Genomic DNA, 20524 nt, shown 5'->3' with positions numbered 1-20524 from the left:
TCAGGCTATGTAAAGTATCATTTTAGTGAGATCGGTGTTACTGTATGGACGTGAGTCATGGTATGACAATGAAACAATATCCAATAGATTTTGTAGATTTGAGAACAAAGCCCTCAGAATAATATTGTGAGTTGAATGGCAGAACAGGTTTAGAAATGAAACTGTAAGAGAGATTACTCATGTGCCATATGTGGATGATATCATGGTGAGGATTGATGCAGATGGCTTGGCATGCTCTTCGCACTCTCCAAGAGAGATTATATATATATATATATATATATATATATATATATATATATATATATATATATATATATGTGTGTGTGTGTGTGTGTGTGTGTGTGTGTGTGTTTTTATACATAGAATAGATGTATATATATATGAATAATTATGTATATGTGTGTGTACACATATGTATATATATATATGTGTATATATATATATATATATATACATATATATATATATATATATATATATATATATATATATATATATATATATATATATATATATATATATATATATATATGAGTAAACAATAAGTGTTCCCTGAAATAGCAGAATAAACTTGTGTTTCGGTAATAGTTTTTTTTTTTTTTTTTTTTTACATCTTAATTAACTTTTTTGAAATGTTAATTGTTTTGCTGGTTTGTAAAGTGCTGCAATTCCAACTTCTTCTTTGTTAACTAATATCCTTTGCTGATACCTACTCTGAGGTCAACTTCATCTGAATTTGGAGTAATCCTCATCAACTGAAATCACTGAGATCTTTTTCGTTTATGAAAGGAACTAATAACTAATGATATTGCATAATTTTGCAATTTAAAATTATTTTAGAATATTTATATGTATTTTTTTTAAAGTGATAATTTTCGAATGACTACTTTATAGGACAATGTCAGGATATATTTTTTGCAAATCTGGTGTTTCTAATGATAACATTTAAGATAACATATCTTAATGCATGAATTGGAAAATTTGAGATAAACAATTGAAAATTAATCCCTTAATTGAAGGGACATTAGATGAAAGAGAAAGAGAGATTGCCGTGGCTATGTGGTATCGTCCCTGCCTGGTGATCGCCAGACTTGGGTTCGAGTCCCGCTCAAACTCGTTAGTTCCTTTGGTCGCTGTAATCTCATCATCTTTGTCAGCTAAGGATGGGAATTTTAGGGGAGCCGATAGATCTATCTGCTGAGTCATCAGCAGGCATTGGCTGGCTCTCCTTACTTGGGTGGAGAGGCGGCTTGGGCGCTGATCATGTGTATATATGGTCAGTCTTTAGGGCATTGTCCTGCTTGATAGGGCAATCCCACTGTCCCTTGCTTCTGCCATTCATGAGCGGAAATTTTTTATTTTTGTAATCCTTTTAGTATCTATTTTCCGTTGTCTTCCTTTCTCAATGTTGCTTTTCTAATAAGTTTTTAAAACGACATATCAATATATATATATATATATATATATATATATATATATATATATATATATATATATATATATATATAGTATATATATGTATGTATATATATATACATATATGAATTTAGAAACAATATGCTTGTAAACTTAATTGTTTTTTCTTAGACGGTTTTTAGGTATAAAACGTACTCGTCTCTCTCTCTCTCTCTCTCTCTCTCTCTCTCTCTCTCTCTCTCTCTCTCTCCTCCTCTCTCTCTCAATTCTCGCATCAAAAAGAAGAATATAGGAATCAAGGGGAGTCGAAATCGATTACATCTGTTAGTGATAGGAGAAAATCGTCTCGTTCTTGCAAAGCCTCCCCCCCCCCCCCCCCCCTCCCCCACGACCTAAGCGGCGTCCCACGTTTTTCAAAAGATTTTATTTCTCCAACTCCTCTTCTTCCCCCTTACAATTTCACTTAAAACTTTTCCATAGGACCATTGAAACTTGGTAAGAATTGTAAGAAATATTTTCGTTTGGCGACTTCTTTCCCTCGCCTACCTCACACTATTTCAGGTTGAAAATTAAATTGAACAAGTTTGCTGTGAATAGTACCGTGCATTTATTCAGCTGTACCTCTGTCAGCTCGTTTATACACGCACATGAAGTGATTGTTATAATTGAACAGCAAGGTGTGATTGATTGTGGATGAATATTGTGTCTAAAAGAGAGAGAGAGAGAGAGAGAGAGAGAGAGAGAGAGAGAGAGAGAGAGAGAGAGAGAGAGAGAGAAGGCCTGAGTTATGATAATGAGAATCTCAAGTTCAACTAAAGGCAATAAAGACTATATAAGTAAATTGCTTCCCTATGCTAGGTGAATGGATTTAATGAAGTATAAACGTAACACTTGAAACATACACAGACACACACACGCACACACACACACACACACACACATATATATATATATATATATATATATATATACATATATATATATATATATATATATATATATACAGTATATATTCATTATATATATATACATACATACATACAGTATATATATATATATATATATATATATATATATATATATATATATATATATATATATATATATATATATATACAACAACAAATGCAGCCATTTCTAGTCCGTTGCAGGACAAAAGCCTTACAGTATACATATTCTTAGTCATGTCTGGGGTTTTGCCATTGTCATCAACTCTGCAGATTGGTGATGGTGGTAGATTTTAGTCTGATTGTTCATAACAAACCAACCTAGTATCGGTAAGCCTGACTAGTAGGCAACAGCTTTGCTGAACATGGCGATACACAAACCCTTTCAACAAGTTTTATTTTATATATATATATATATATATATATATATATATATATATATATATATATATATACGGTATAAATATATATACAGTATATATATATATATATATATATATATATATATATATATATATATATATATATATATATATATATGAATATATATACAGTATATATACCGTTAAACTTTGATATTGTATTCTCCATATTGTAGATTAATCAAACCCTCTTTGCCCATTGTATGTCTGCCTAACTCTGCTCCTGCTTCATTTATCCGTCTGACTTCCTTTCGCCTTGTACTTCCAAACTTTTCTCTTTTCCCCCTTCGTTCTTCATTTCGCTATCGCTCAGTCCCATGCACTCTGTATTTTAACATTTCTCTTCAACTTTAATATGATTTTCCATTTTCAATTCTATTTCCCTTGAAGGAAAGGTTTACGAAGTTGTATTCCATTTTAATTTGTTCGCGGTTATTCATGTGCAGATAGATTGGTCTTCGTGGTAGATGAAATAAGTTACTGTATATGTGCGTTGGTGTATTCATGCATATATGTTCGTTATAAGAGTGGGTTAAAGGTCTAAAGGTCGCTCATGAATGGCAGATGTAAGGGCCAGTGACATTGCCCTATCAAGCAGGACTATGCCCTAGAGACTGACCATACATACATATGATCAGCGCCCAAGCCCCCTTTCCATCCAAGCTAGGACCAAGGAGGGCCAAGCAATGGCTGCTGATAACTCAGCAGATAGACCTATAGGCTCCCCCAAACCCCCCATACTTAACTCAGAAGGATGGTGAGGTTGCAGCGACCCAAGAAACTATCAAGTTTTAGCGGGATTCGAACCCCATTCTGGCGTTCATCGGCCACCACAACCCTTAAAGAAAAGGAAATCTAAATATTTGCGAACAACTTATATTCTATACCATAAATCTTGGACACCCTTATTGACTCTATTGATTCTCTCGTAGACTAAGTCAATCCTTCTGTCATTTGTCTTACTTTCTCAACTGATACATATCTTATTCCTATTATATATCATCCTAGATATGCGAAGTAACGTAAAGCCTCCTTCATTGTTTTAAAACATCTTTATCACCTTCATCGTTATGTTTGGGAACCTTTAGAACCTTTCCTTAGCCAGTCACTTAATCATACTGTTATCACCTCCTTAAGTATTCTAAAACTTGAGCTAACGCTTCCCTTTCTTGTGAATTTAAGCTTTAGCTCTGTTCTATCTTCCATAAAAGAAACAAAGTTTCAAAAATCTCATTGCATTAATCCAGGACTTCACTTACTTCAGAAAACATTTCTCAATTTGTTTCTTTCTTCAGGGATACATTTGCTAATCAATATTTTTCTCTGCGTTCATTCTCCTGTAGAGTAACGTTATTGTCTCTCGTAAGTTCTATTATTATTATTATTACCAGCTAAGCTACAACCCTAGTTGGAAAAGCAGGATGCTATAAGCCCAATGGGTCTAACAAAGAAAAATAGCCCATTGAGGAAAGGCAACAAGGAAATAAGTAAACTACAAGAGAATTAATGAGCAATTGAAATGAAATATTTTAGGAACCGTAACATTAAACTAGACCGTTCATATATAAACTATAAAAAAAGACTTATGTCAGCTTGTTCAACATAAAAACAGTCGCTGAATATATTCATTCCCGCCCCCATCCACACTTTTTTAAATACCGCAGTTGATTGCAACGAGTTTGTGGGCTTCATTAATGTACCCTGACAACCAACAAATTAAAAGCGTCGGATTTGGTGTATGAACATACAGCAAGCATAAATGTTAAAAGTTGCAACAGGCATGTTAAACGAATATCATTAGTTACAGAGAAATCTTTATTCTAATAGAATAAAGACGTGAACACAGGCCTGATGAAGCCAACATATGCTTAGCAAATGCCTGTTAATAGAAAATTATTATATGCGCATTGGGTACTGACAGACTCTAATGCTATCTTAATGTACACATAAATAGACGCTTTTGGTTAGTAAGATGCCATGTTATACAGACAATTTAATACTCTTCCCTTTATGTCTGTAAATTACCTGGTTAGAAAACTAAAACCTTCAGACTCGTTGCAATCGACAGTAATCCAGCTTTTTTATCTTTTTTTTTCTCATTCGTCCTTCTGGTGTGTAATGTAATTCGAATATTTATTTTTTCTTTAGGTAACCTGGTATTTCAGCATTCCATCGCTTATGATTTTTGTTTCATCATCTTGCTGTCATGTACTCACAAATACTTCTTGTTTTCTTGGTAATCCCATCATTTTACATTCTTTTGTCTACTTTTTCCACCCTCTTGTCTTAACTTTATGCCTTTCACCACCTAGCTTCTCCCGATATGGTCTTCCACTTCATGCCAAATCCATTTGTCTTTAGTACATTTACAACCCCACTTATACCAATCCTTCGTAGACTTAAATTTTTATTTGCTTGCATTTTTGCTTCAAGATAATTGATAATCTCATCGTTACATAGCCAACTTATTTCTCAATATAATCTGTGGTAGCATGTGGTCTGACGAGATATTTTTCGTCAGTTTCTATATCAAAAGTTTACTTACGAATTTTTTTTTTTTTTTCGAAAACTATATATTTCCAACACTGAAGCCTCCTTTTAAGTGCATTTATGGAATATCAAAGAAATTAATTCTTTCTCTACAACTTATTTTTTTCATGTAAATTACCCAGTCCAACCCTCTTTCACATTCTCCAAACTCAACTACCTTATGCTGTATTTAACAGAAATTGATAACCTACGGATTGAAAGAATTGTTCTAAAGGTGGCTGAACGTAGCAGCTTCAGGAACATAGGTTAATAAAGTAACTGAATAAAAACTCTTTAGAAACCAGTGCTAATCCTCAAGCTAATGGTTATTTCAATTTCAATTTTCATTTAACAAATCTTCTAATTTCCTATATAACCTATTTCGTGTTTCCTATGTAGATTCCTCCGCAATCTGCACCTCACTTCGAAACAGATAATGTTTATTGTGCGTTCACCTTTCTGACTCAGAAAGGATTTGTGTATCGTCATGATCAACAAAGCTGTACTAGTTAGGTTCAGCCATATTAGGTTGGCTTGCTATGGGAGATTAGACAGATGTCTCCCTCCATCACTAATCTGCAGCTGACCAGCGTGATAATAAAAACTAATCGAACTCCAGTCATGAATATGGACATGTCTGAGGCCCTTGGCCTGCAGTTAACTAGAAACGGCTGCATTTGCTGTTGTGTACATGTGTGTGTATATATATATATATATATATATATATATATATATATATATATATATATATATATATATATATATATATATATATATATATTTTATATATATATATATATTGAGAGAGAGAGAGAGAGAGAGAGAGAGAGAGAGAGAGAGAGAGAGAGAGAGAGAGAGAGAGAGAGAGAGAATGTGCATATGAAATCATATACAGTATATACGTATGTATATAAATTTGTATACGCATGTATATACTATGTATGTGCAGTACTGTATATATTTATATATATATATATATATATATATATATATATATATATATATATATATATATATATATATATATATATGTATATATATATGTGTGTGTGTGTGTGTGTGTGTGTGCGTGTATCAGATTTTTCCGCATAATTGTTTATTAAACTTTTTTTTCAAGAGCATTTCAAAAGCTTAAGATATTTGATTGCATTGAATACATGTCTAATGCATTTTGTATCACTGTCAATCAATACCAGAAGTGTTTCAGGGAATGGAGATACCGAGGCCAGTGAAAGGCAATATATATAAATTCAAATTACGGCATCTGATTGCCTGATATGCCAGGTCAGTGAACTGCGACTGGATTATCTCTCTCTCTCTCTCTCTCTCTCTCTCTCTCTCTCTCTCTCTCTCTCTCTCTCTCTGAGAGTGAAATATGGTGAAGTAAATGACTGTGTATATTGAGGCACTTAGCTGGGAAAATCTAAGTGCCGAAGTTAAAGCATATGTTGTGAGTAAAAGTTTTGTTAATGATTTCCAATTGTAAATACGAATGGCTGTAGTTATAATGAAAATTAAATAGATGAAAAATATTTCCATTGTATAGATGTAAAATTTATTAATGTCAATTTATACCCAACATTCAGTGCTGTTTTTGTTTCAATCAGTATAAGTATTTATAAAAATCAAATATGCCCAAAAGAAAAACGGATCGCTTCGAGAAAATGTCTGTTAGATATTGATTGATAACTACAGAATTTTCTGTTACAGTTCTACGATTGAACAATGTTAGAAAGCTGCAGTTTCTTCTATATATATATATATATATATATATATATATATATATATATATATATATATATATATATATATATGTATATATCTATATATGTATGTATATAATGTTACTCGAGAGCCATATGTGGATGAGATCATGATGAGGGGTAGATGGAGATGGTTTGGACATGCTCTTTGCACTCCCCAAGAGAGATTAGTTCACCAAACGTTCAGCTGGGCCGCACAAAGAAATAGAATGGTTGGAAGACCAGACCTACATGGCTGAGGAATATGAAGCGCGAACTAGATGATGAATGGAGAAGTATTGAATTAATGCTCAATATAGAGACGACTGGCGAAATGTAACCTAGGCCCTTGCGTTAATAGGCTTAGGAGGAGATGCTCTATATATATATATATATATATATATATATATATATATATATATATATATATATACATACATACATATACACATATATATATAGATATATATATATATATATATAGATATATATAAATATATATATATATATATATATATATATATAGATATATATATATATATATATATATATATATATATACCTCTATATATATATATATATATATATATATATATATATATATATGTAATATATATATAGGTATATGTATGTAATATATATATATATATATATATATATATATATATATATATATATTTATATATAATATATATATTTATATATATGTGTGTATATACATACACGTATATATAAGTCTGTATTTGTGTATAGTGTGTGTGTGCGTTTAAGAAAAAAAAGATAGAGAGAGAGAGAGAGAGAGAGAGAGAGAGGAAGAGAGAGATAGAGAGAGAGAGAGAGAGAGAGAGAGGAGAGAGAGAGAGAGAGAGAGAGAGAGAGAGAGAGAGAGAGAGAGAGAGAGAGTTGATCTTTGCGAATGCTTTTAGATGGGGCTGTCGAAGATTTGAGGAGGCCAATTAAAAGTTTTGGATTATATGTGAGACCTCGTTATGTGCTGGTGAAAGTGTGGTTGAGAGGTTACTCGGGCTGTGTGAAGTAAGGTTAGTCGAGGAATTGGTTTTGAGGGAACAGATGATGGAAATTAGTGTTTCTTTATTAAAGAAAAAAAGTCTACTACTATAGTCCATTTCTTTTAGCGAGACATATTTGCACCGACTCGCAGGGGTGCCCTTTTAGCTCGGTAAAGTTTCATGATCGCTGATTGGTTGGACAAGATAATTCTAACCAATCAGCGACCAGGAAACTTTTCCGAGCTAAAAGGGCACCGTTGCGAGTCGGTGCAAATATGACTCGCTAAAAGAAATGGACTATAGAATTGGGATTGTTTATGGTAGGACTCTGTATGACAAAGTAATAGATAAAAGAACTGATATGGTAATTTCAGTGAAGTTTTAACAAAAAATGTATAAGGATGGAGAATAGGTTTTTTTATTTGAATCGTTTGTGTTGGAAAGATGACCATAAAGGGAATACGTAGAATATGCCATGAATTGACCTAAAAAATAAAATTATCACAGGACTGAGAGTGTGGATGGTGTTTTGGAAGTAGCAGACAGATGGTAATTTTTTCATAATGGATAAAAATCCTTTGTTTAATGAGTGACACGCCAATTTTAACATGAATTTTTTTTTTTTTTCAATTTTCGAAAATGTTTTAATTCGCCCAAAGTGATCTCTGGTATCGTATCTTTCACGATGGCAAGTTGTACGGCAAAATCTTAAGAAACAACGGAAATATAGCCTATTAAAGTCCAGCTGGCTTTAATTAAAGATAAGGTAGTAGGTTGGCCTGGGCACCAGCCACCCGTTGAGATACTACCGCTAGAGAGTTATGAGGCCTTTTGACTGGCCAGACAGTACTACATTAGATTCTTCTCTCTGGTTACGGTTTATTTTCACTTTGCTTACACACACACTTAATAGTCTGGCCTATTTATTACATATCCTCCACTGTCCTCGTGCACTTGACAACATTGAGATTAGCAAAAAATTCTTCTAAATCAGAGGGGTTAACTATTGCACTGTGATTGATCAGTGGCCACTTTCCTCTTGGTAGGGTAGAAGAGACTTTAGCTATGGTAAGCAGCTTTTCTAGGAGAAGGACACTCCAAAATCAAACCATTGTTCTTTAGTCTCGGGTTAGAGTTCTCTTGTCTGAAGGTACACTCGGGCACATTATTCTATCTTATTTCTCTTCCTCTGGTTTTGTTAGTTTTTAAAGTTTATATAGGAGATATTTGATTTAATGTTACTCTTCTTTAAATATTTTATTTTTCCTTAAGTTTCTTTTCCTCACTGGCCTATTTTCCCTGTTGGAGCCCCTGTACTTATAGCATCCTGCTTTTCCAAATAGGGCTGTAGCCTAGCAAGTAATGATAATAATGACGATAATAATCTGAGCCTCTACTCGTCCTTTGAAATTTTACATGTTTATTTTTTATTCACGTGATTATTAATAAATTGTGATTTATCCTGGGCGTCTGGCAGTGCTACAGCATTGATGTGAAGTGTTAAATGCCTTGAGCACCTATCCTGTAGCTAGTGTAGCAAGCCAACATAGTGACAGAGTCGTTAGTAACTTAATATAAAGTGAACTATCACTGTCACTAATGTTATAATTTTCCTGTGATTTGCCATTTTGTGAGTGTTCATATCTCACAGTAACATCTATATAGCGTTGTTGTATAACTGAAGTGTTGTCATAATACCAAAACGTGTTAGTTATTCAAATAATCTTGCCACCAACTTAGGAAAGGTGAGAGAAAAAGCGAGCTCGCTTACAGACAGTGGTCTTCCCTTCAAGTTTCAGATGACTCATCCTCGCATTATATCCAAGTCACAGTTTTACGTGCTAAGGCAATATTTACGTTGTAAAGTAATTAGATGATTGGTGTTTTTAGAATTGGATGCAAGAAGATTCAAGCTTCTTCTTCTTCTTCTTTGTCTACATATTTTCCCACTTCTATGTGGGGTCGATGTTTCTGGTCAGCTTTCTCCATCTACCTCTGTCCCACACCTCATCATAGGTTAATCCCTTTGATCGAAGGTCATCCTTGATACAGTCCACCCACCTTCGCTTTGGTCTCCCTCTCCTTCTCGTTCCCTGTACCTCCATTTCCATCACTATCCTCCCAATATACTGTTCATCTCTTCTCATGACATGACCGTACCACCTCAGTCTACTTTCTTGGATCTAATCTAATAGTTTTCTAACTCCTGTGGTACCCCTAATTACTTCATTCCGTATCTTATCTCTTCTATACAAGAAGATTCAATATGGACATGGAATTAGAATTTCAAAAGTGGGAACATGGTGCTGAGAATGTAGAAAAAGAAGAAATAGATATCAGGACTATTCCCTGGTGAGTGTTAAAAATTTATTTGAATGAATTTAGCTTTTTTATGATTTAAATTTTTGATTAATGAATGCGAATTATGGGAATTCAGAAAAAAATACCTATACAGATGTTTTTCTCTTTCATGATTTTTTCATTTCTATTTATGAAGATATCCTTATTTCTTGATCAATTTTAAAACTCCTTGTATTGTTGAAAAGAGGGAAAAAATGTCAATAATTTGGAATAATTTAGAATTCTGTTGAAGTACGAGGAATAGTGGGAAATCAGAAAAGATACAAATTTACTTTTGAAGCTGTTTTTTTATCGGTTTCATGTTTTTCTTACTTCAAACGGTAAAATATTCTTTGTTTGCTGTTCAGTTATAAAAGTATATATACCGGATAAAAGAGAGAAAAAAAGACAATTTTTTTTTTACTGAGAGATATTTTATTAATGGAAAAGCTATAGCACAAAATTATAAAGTCTGAAAAAAACTAAAAAAAAAAAAAAATATTCAAATTTCATTGCAATAATTTTAGAAATAATGGATGAGATAGATTTTGAATTTTCCATTTTTTTCCTTCTATAGAATTAAAATTAGATATCAGATCGCTTTAAAATTTTATCAAGAAGACCTCATAATACATGAATATCTCATTAGAATTTTATTATAATTAAAAATACATGAAATATATTAAAATAAATCGTGAGGAATTGCTCACCTATTTAGATAGGAGTCTGAAATAAAGGTATGTTATGTCTCTTTAGGTATTTTCTAAGTTTATCAATAAAATGATATTTGGAAAGGAAAGGTAATTAGATATAAGTTCAAACTTGTGGAAAAACAGAATGTTTCATGGAGTTTGGTATGCTTGGTGTATGCAGATAATAAGCTGCAGAAATATTTTTTTTAAATAATTTAATGTGAGAATAAGTAAAAGGAAACTTTGAATCTGTAATAATTGGTGTTAATAAGATTGGGAGAAGAATGAAACTTCATTTCTGAAATAAATATCAAATTGTGGTAAATGAGAAAATGATATCATATATTAACTAAAGCAAGAAATGAAGGAGTCTGATATATATATATATATATATATATATATATATATATATATATATATATATATATATATTTACCCCTTTCTGAATGGAGATACCTTAATGGGGTGCAAAGGTTTGTGTATTTTCATGGTCATCAAAGCTGTACTAGTCGGGACCACTCGTATTCGGTTGGTTTACAGTGAGCGAATAGACTAATGTCTCGCCAATCCGCTGTGGCTAGTATGGTGATGAAAACTGGCCATACCCTATACACGAATAAGGATATGTTTGATGCCTTATATATATCTATATATGTATATATATATATATATATATATATATATATATATATATATATATATATATGCATGTGTGTGTGTATATATATATATATATATATATATATATATATATATATATATATATATATATATATATATTTATATATATATATATATATATTATATATATATATATATATATATATATATATATATATATATGTATATATGTATATATATGTGTGTTTTTATATATACACACACACATATATATATATATATATATATATATATATATATATATGTATATATACACACATACACACACACACACACGCGTGCGTGTATGTAGAGACAGTTCAAGATTTAAAGATGACTGAAAAGTTTGTATTATGGTCTCAAGTCAGACATTGTAGTATGGCACAGAAATGAACGAGGAAACCCATTCACATGTAAGAATTACAGTGTGATAGCATTGCTTACTATGCTAGGGAGATGTAGGATTTGAATATTTCGAAAGCAAGACAGATTACAGAAGGTTGATACGAGAAGGACAACCTGGATTAAGATGTAGAAGGGGAAGTGTGGATAAATTGTTTGTTCTGAGACAGTTATATGACAAAGGTAAAGGGGAAAGAGTTTTATGGAATAAATTGACAGAATTGATAGAGAGGATATTTAGAAAGCAGCTATGATGTAATGTACAGTAATGCACAGGAAGGAAAGGTCGATATTATTTTATGCAACTTTAATATCCTGAGGAATTTAATCATTTCTGTCAATCAATTTATAATCATTGTGAGAGCTTACTAATGAATAAAGTTTGTAAATATATTGTAAAGTTTTATTTATATATTTTGTACTTCTATATTGTAAACAATTATTTTGAACTACTGTAATTAATACTCATTGTGTAATGGAAATAAACTTATTATTGTTATTATTATTATTATTATTATTATTATTATTATTATTATTATTATTATTATTATTATTATCATTAGGCAATTGAATTGGTAGAACTTTAAGTGTTCAATCTTGCAGCGAATGTTTTTATGTTGAACAGCCTGACGTGAGTCTCCCTTTATAGCTAATATATGAAAGATCTTTTTTAACGTTGTTACTGATCTTCAAATATTTTATATCAATTATTCATTACTTCTCATACAGTTTATTTATATCCTTATTTCCTTACCTCGCTTGGCTATTTTCCCTGTTGGAGCTCTTGGGTTTAATAATAATAATAATAATAATAATAATAATAATAATGATGATGATTCTTTGTCTGCATCTTTTCCCACTTTTATGTGGGGTCGATGTTTCTGACCAGCTTTCTCCATCTACCTCTGTCCCACACTTCATCACCGGTTAATCCCTTTGATCGAAGGTCATCCTTGATACAGTCCATCCACCTTCGCTTTAGTCTCCCTCTCCTTCTCGTTCCTGTACCTCCATTTCCATCACCCTCCTCCCAATATACTGTTCATCTCTTCTCATGACATGACCATACTACCTCAGTCTACTTTCTTGGGTCTTATCTGATAGTTTTCTAACTCCTGTGGTACCTCTAATTACTTCATTCCGTATCTTATCTCTTCTTGTCACCCCACACATCCATCTCAACATTCTCATCTCTGCCACATCCAGTTTCTTCTCTTCTGTCTTCTTTATTGCCCACGTATCCGTTCCATACATCATTGCCGGTCTCACAACGGTCCTGTGTACTTTACCTTTCAACTTAACCCCTATTTTCCTGTCACATAGTATTCCACGCATTTTTTTTTTCCAATTCTTCCATCCTGCTTGTATTCTGTGGTTTATTTCTGCCCCCAGATCACCATCCTCTGCAACTGTTGATCCTAAATACCTGAAATTTTCAACTATTTTCAATCTCTCTCTTTGTAAACTAACTTCCCCATTTTTCAATCTTTAATACTCTGTCTTTTTCCGGCTGATCTTCAATCCTCTATTTTCCATTTCTCTTCTCCACTCCTCCAGTTTCTCTTCTACTACCTCTCGCCTAGTGCTACACAGTTTAACATCATCAGCAAAAAGCATACACCAAGGAGACTGGTCTCTAATACCTTGTGTTACTACATCCATGACCAGATCAAATAGGTAAGGGCTCAATGCAGACCCTTGATGTAGTCCTACATTTACTGAAAAACTTTCAGTTAGGCCTATACTGCTCTTAACATTTGTTTCTGCCCTCTCATACATATCTTGGGTGATTCTTACGTATTTCTCTTGGACTCCCTTTTCTCTCATACATCTCCACAGCTCCTGACCTGGTACTAGATCGTATGCCGTCTCTATGTCAATAAAGACCATATGTAATCCTTTCTGTTTCTCCGGATGTTTTTCAATCATTTGTCTCAAAGAAAATATTGCTTCTACAGTCCCTCTTCCAGGCATGAATCCAAATTGTTCCTCACCAATTAATATTAATTATAATAATAATAATAATAATGATGATGAAGATTAGTAATAATTGATAATAATAATAGTAGCCTTACCCGAAGTTGTGAGAAGCGTTTAAATATGGAGGTTTTCTATACCTGTGTCTATCCATGTTTTAGTAGTTAACATTGGGTATATGACAATGACCGCCGTCTTATATTCAATATGGACATTTTGTTTATATATATATATATATATATATATATATATATATATATATATATATATATATATATATATAATATATATGTGTATGTATGTATGTATGTATGTGTATAGCCACCCCAAGGTAGGCGAAACGGTGTTACACCTAAAATAAGAGTAAATGCACTTAAGAATTGAAATTGTGGCCAGGAAACTGTTAACAAACAAACAAAGTCACAAACAGGTGGAAAAACATAACCTTCTTCCAACTTCGTTGGCGGAGGTAATTAAATAAGTTCTAATAAAAAAAAAGAGCTAGTATGTTTTAGCCTCCTTCATTTTGTTATTCTAATATACAAGTATGACTTTGTAAACAACGATTTCCTTTAAGTTTTTTTTTATTATTATTTTCAATATTCATACATACGCTTTTTGTAATCATTCATAGATACAGCGTGTTTTGTGAACATCAAATTGGATGTTAGGAAACACGTTCGGATATGCCGTAGCGTTTTGACATTTTACATTTATAAACCGAAGGTATTTTCTGTGTAATTATCTCTCGTGAATAGATTTCAATTTACGAGATTTTGGTCAACTATTCAGACAAATGAATACAATTGATGGGCTTTAATTCAACGCTGGCACAGGCTTCAATACAGACATCAGTTCGGGGTAAATATAAATCATTAGTATTTGTGTTCTGTTTTTTTTTTTTTTTTTTTTTTTTTTTTTTTCTCTAATGGCTATTAAGCTCATTCACTCTCGCAATTATGCTATTGATTGTGCAACTTCATTATTAAGCTTATTGTTATTTTATTATTTATGATGATGCAGACATTTTAGCATTATTGGGTCTGTTATTACTTCCGCCAACGAAGTTGAAAGGAGGTTATTTTTTTGTGTTTGTTCGTGAACAGCGTCTTGGCCACAATTTTAATCGTAGAGTAATGAAACTTGCAGGGATTAGATGTCATGTACAAAGATGGAATTGATTAAATTTTGTAAGGTCAAGGTCAAAGATTAAGATCACGGTCAAGCAAAAAGTCCAATTCACGTAATCAGCCATAGGTTTGGTCATCGTTGGCACAGAGACGTCAAACTTGTTTCATATTTGAGCGTATGAAAATCCACGCCAATTAATACACGTTAAGGTCTAAAGTCAAGGTCAAGTTCGAGCAAAAGGTCGAAAAATAGGCTACCGCAGTGGAGATCTATGCTCTTCTGAGTGCCCCTCTATTTTTTTTTTTATTATTATTATTATTATTATTATTATTATTATTATTATTATTATTCTTATGGCTTTGTTTGCTGTAGATATTTTATCGATTTATTTTGGGGTCAGGTTGAGGTTGTCGATATGGGAAATTAACTTTGTTTTTCATGAAAAAATACTACAAACAAATCAATTTAAAGTTTTGAGTTAATCAAGTCTTTATATTTTTCTTTATTTTTTGCAATTCCTGACCTTTCAAATAACAAACATTTTTAAAACATTTTTATGTTTAAGGTTCAAATATTACCCCAATATGAGTCCGTGTAGATAAAATAAGATAATTCTAAAATGCAGTAGAACTTGTGGTGGCCTTATGGAAACGTCCTTTCTGTCGATTTGCAGGACTTGGGTTCGGGTCCCACTCAAGCTCGAACGTTTCTTGTAGCGCCTGCAACCTCAACATCCTTGAGAGCCAAGTATTGGGGTTTTAGGGGAGCTTATAGGTCATCAGCAGCCACTGCCTGATCCTCTCTAGCCCTAGCTTGGATGGAGAGGAGGCTTGGGCGCTGATCATATGTATATATGGTCAGTCTCTAGGGCATTATCCCGGTAACCAGGGCAATGTAACTGCCCCTTGCCTCTGCCATTCATGAGTGGTCTTTAAATCTTTAAATTACTGTTATGATTCCTTTGCCACATTTTAAATAATTTGGAAATTTATAATTGGGCTGATAACGAAAGTTAATATCTGCCTTTTTTCAAATATTTCTTGGAACATTTTGAGGCAAAGCTATATTCATATAGATTACATTTAAATTTGAGATAAAATTACATAGCCATGGAAAATGTGCGACATATTTGCAGAAATAACTGAAGTGAAGATGGTAATACTCATTAAGATATTACAACAGAACAGCACTCTACATAATGAGAAATCAGTGTCATGTTTTATCGATTTTTTTTTTTCGAAAGAAACCATTACTGATCCAAGGGCTCAAGGTGGAAAACACAGTAATTTCCTATTGGTAATGAAAAAAATAATTTTGAAATAATACGAATAATGATACCATCGATGATTCAGTAAAATAGAAAACGTATTAATCTTCTGAAAATAAACTATATTCCATATTTTATGGACACCAGTTTTGTCACGTTCGAGCTTTAAATGATAAAATGAAAATTGCATAATTTCGTTATTGTTTGGAGAAGCCAAAATTAATGCTCTCTCTCTCTCTCTCTCTCTCTCTCTCTCTCTCTCTCTCTCTCTCTCTCTCTCTCTCTCTCTCTCTCTCTCTCTCTCTCTCTCTCATATGATTTATTTAATAGTATGCAGATTTCCCTGTATTTTTTGGGGAGAACTAGAAGTAAATATAACGTGCCCTATGAAAATATATCCAATTTATTTTGTTTCCGTCACTTGTCCGCTATCTGCTACAGAAACAGCAAACAGTGCCATCTATCGGCATAGTGTTTGTAAAGCATATGAATTATCAAAGCAAGTAACCCATTTCATTACAAAGAAAACTTAGCTCATCCCATGATATGGCTAAAATGAAGTCTGAATCCACGCTCATAAACAGGGATAGGTTTCATATACCAGGGCTTCAACAAAAGTCTGCAATTGTTCTGTTTCTACTTTCTTCTTGGTAAGGGTAGAAGAGACTCTTTAGTTATAGTAAGCAGGTCTCCTAGGAGGACATTCCAAAATCAAACCGTTGTTCTCTAGTATTAGGTGGTGCCATAGCCTCTGACCATGTCCTTCCACTGTCTTGGGGGTAGATTCTCTCGCTTGAGGATACACCCGGGTATACTATTCTTTCTTATTTCTTTTCCTATTTGTTTTTTTTCTTTAGTTACTATATGATAGGGTTATGTTAATGTTGTTACTGTTCTTAAAATGTTTTATTTTAATTGTTAATTACTTCACTTGCAGTTTATTTATTTCCTTATTTCCTCTCCTCGCTAGGCTATTTTTCGCTGTTGGAGCCCTTGGGCTTATAGCATCCTGCTTTTCCAACTATGGTTGTAGCTTAGCTTATTATAGTAATAATGACGGTGATAGTAAAAATCAAATGCAGAATTCGTCGCTATTGGTTATTAAAGGTCTACTTTGATTAACCATACCAAATATTTTTTTTTATTGAAAATTATATTAAAATCATATATCATAATGTAGTTTACATGATTATAAAATCTTGAATTTTAATATCAATCCCAACCAATCACACCTGGGCTAACATACCATTGCTCAGCTCAATTGATAAAAGCGTTTTATAAACCATAGAATTAATTCTTTAGATACCTGGATTCATTTCTTTTGTTTTTGTATTCATAAACCTCATGCTGTGTATCTTGTCTGTATTCAAACAATTTGTAGTTTGAACCATATACCATGTATGATAATTTTTGATATCTTATTTAATATTAACAAGAATGCAAGCACTGATGTTAGGTACAGGCACATCAAGATATAAATGAATAATTTCTGCATAAAGGTTGCCGTCTGTTATAGACAGTTTCTCTCTAAACTTGATGTGATGAAAATTATTTCTCTCTCTCTCTCTCTCTCTCTCTCTCTCTCTCTCTCTCTCTCTCTCTCTCTCTCTCTCTCTCTCTCTCTCTCTCTCTCTCTCTATATATATATATATATATATATATATATATATATATATATATATATATATATATATATATATATATATATATATATCACTAACACTCGGGATGTCAATCAATGTACATATCACCCACGAATTGCATTTAATGCCGAATTTTATCTTGGGAATATATATCCACTTGGAATTTATTTTATGGTAACAGCTTCTGGCCGGGTGGAGATTCGAACCCCTACCTATTCGGCCGGAAACCATGTCTGCGAGGACTCTACCGACTGAGCCATCAAGAGAGATATAAGTTTATGACAATTCCCGGTATATATTCCTGTCGAATTCATGAATCTGTTCATATACTTGAAATAAACCCATTTCCACCATGATAGCTGAATTGTGAGTTTGCAACACGTGGTTATTTTTATGATAAATATATATCACTAACACTCGTGATTTCAATCAATGTACATATCACCCACGAATGGCATTTAATACTGAATTCTATCTTGGGAATATATATCTACTTGGAATACATTTTATGGTAACAGCTACTGGCCGGGTGGAGATTCGAACCCCTTCCTAAAATGAATTCCAAGCGGATATATATTCCCAAGATAGAATTTGATATTAAATGCCATTCGTGGGTGATATGTACATATACAGTATATATATATATATATATATATATATATATATATATATATATATATATATATATATATATATATATATATATATATATATTATATATGTATATATATATATATATATATATATATATATATATATATATATATATATATATATATATATATATATCGTTTTGAGTGGGGATACCTTAACGTGGGTAAAGGTTTTGTGGATAACCATGATCAGCAAAACTCTACTAGTCAGGGACACTAATACGAAAGATTCCCACCATCACCAATCCGCATTGGCCAGGGTGGTACTGAAAACTGACCAAACCCTGAACATGAATAAAGACATGTCTGAGACCTTTGTCATGTAGTGGACTAGAAACGAATGGATTTGTTGTCGTTGTTTACATATATATATATATATATATATATATATATATATATATATATATATATATATATATATGTATATATATATATATATATATATATATATATATACATATATATATATATATATATATATATATATATATATATATATATATATATATATACATATATATATAATATATATATATACATATATATATATATATATATGTGTGTGTGTGTGTGTGTGTGTGTGAGAGAGAGAGAGAGAGAGAGAGAGAGAGAGAGAGAGAGAGAGAGAGAGAGAGAGATACTATCGCTAGTTATGGTGTTCTTTCATTGGCCAAAGAATATTACATAGGATCCTCCTTCTCCCTCAGCCTATAGATACACCAAATAGCATGGCCTATTCTTTCCACATTCTCCTCTGTCCTCATTCATCTGGCAACACTGAGTTTACCAAACAATTCTTCTCCCAAGGTGATAACTACTGCAGTGTAATTGTTCAGTGGGTACTATCCTCTTGGTAAGGGTGTAATAGACTCTTTAGCTGTGACAAGCGGCTCATCCAGGAGAAGGACACTCCAAAATCAAACCATTGTTCTCTAGTCTTAGTTAGTGTCATAGCCTTTGTACCATGGTCTTCTACTGTTTTGGAAGTAGAGATTTCTTGCTTGAGGGTACTCTCGAGCACACTATTCTATCTTATTCTTCTTCCTCTTGTTATTTTGAAGTTTTTATAGTTTACATATGATAGATTTATTTTAAATTGTTATTATTCTTAAACTTCTCTTGTTGCATATCTCTCTTTCCTTTCCTTGGGCTTATAGCATCCTGTATATATATATGTTTATGTATATATATGTATATATATATATATATATATATATATATATATATATATATATATATATATATGTATGTGTGTGTGTGTGTGTGTGTGTGCATATATATATATATATATATATATATATATATATATATATATATATATATATATATATATATATATATATATATATATATAAGTTTTTACGTGTCTCATGATGACGTATCCGTGAAACCCCATGAAATTCCAGATGCAGAGAAAGAGGTCAAGCAAAGAAGACAAGCTATATCGGGCAACCGAGGCCGGGTGTTTCGAGCTAACAAATGACAGAGGCATAAGTCCCAAAGTCCCTCCCGCGACACCACAATTTACGACCCCCAAGTCCCATAAACCGCGAGTCCTCTACCAACGTAAACAGATTAAGCTCAAAATTAAACTCTTAAATTCCCTATAAAATGGGTTATGTCACGTTTGCACAGACCGCTTATGATCGTTATGATATTATTAAATGGCGTTGCCCTGAAATAGATAAGTGAC

The sequence above is a fragment of the Palaemon carinicauda genome, chromosome 16 (assembly GCF_036898095.1).
Source record: "Palaemon carinicauda isolate YSFRI2023 chromosome 16, ASM3689809v2, whole genome shotgun sequence".
Lineage (NCBI taxonomy): Eukaryota > Metazoa > Arthropoda > Malacostraca > Decapoda > Palaemonidae > Palaemon > Palaemon carinicauda.
This window is presented reverse-complemented; position numbering follows the sequence as displayed.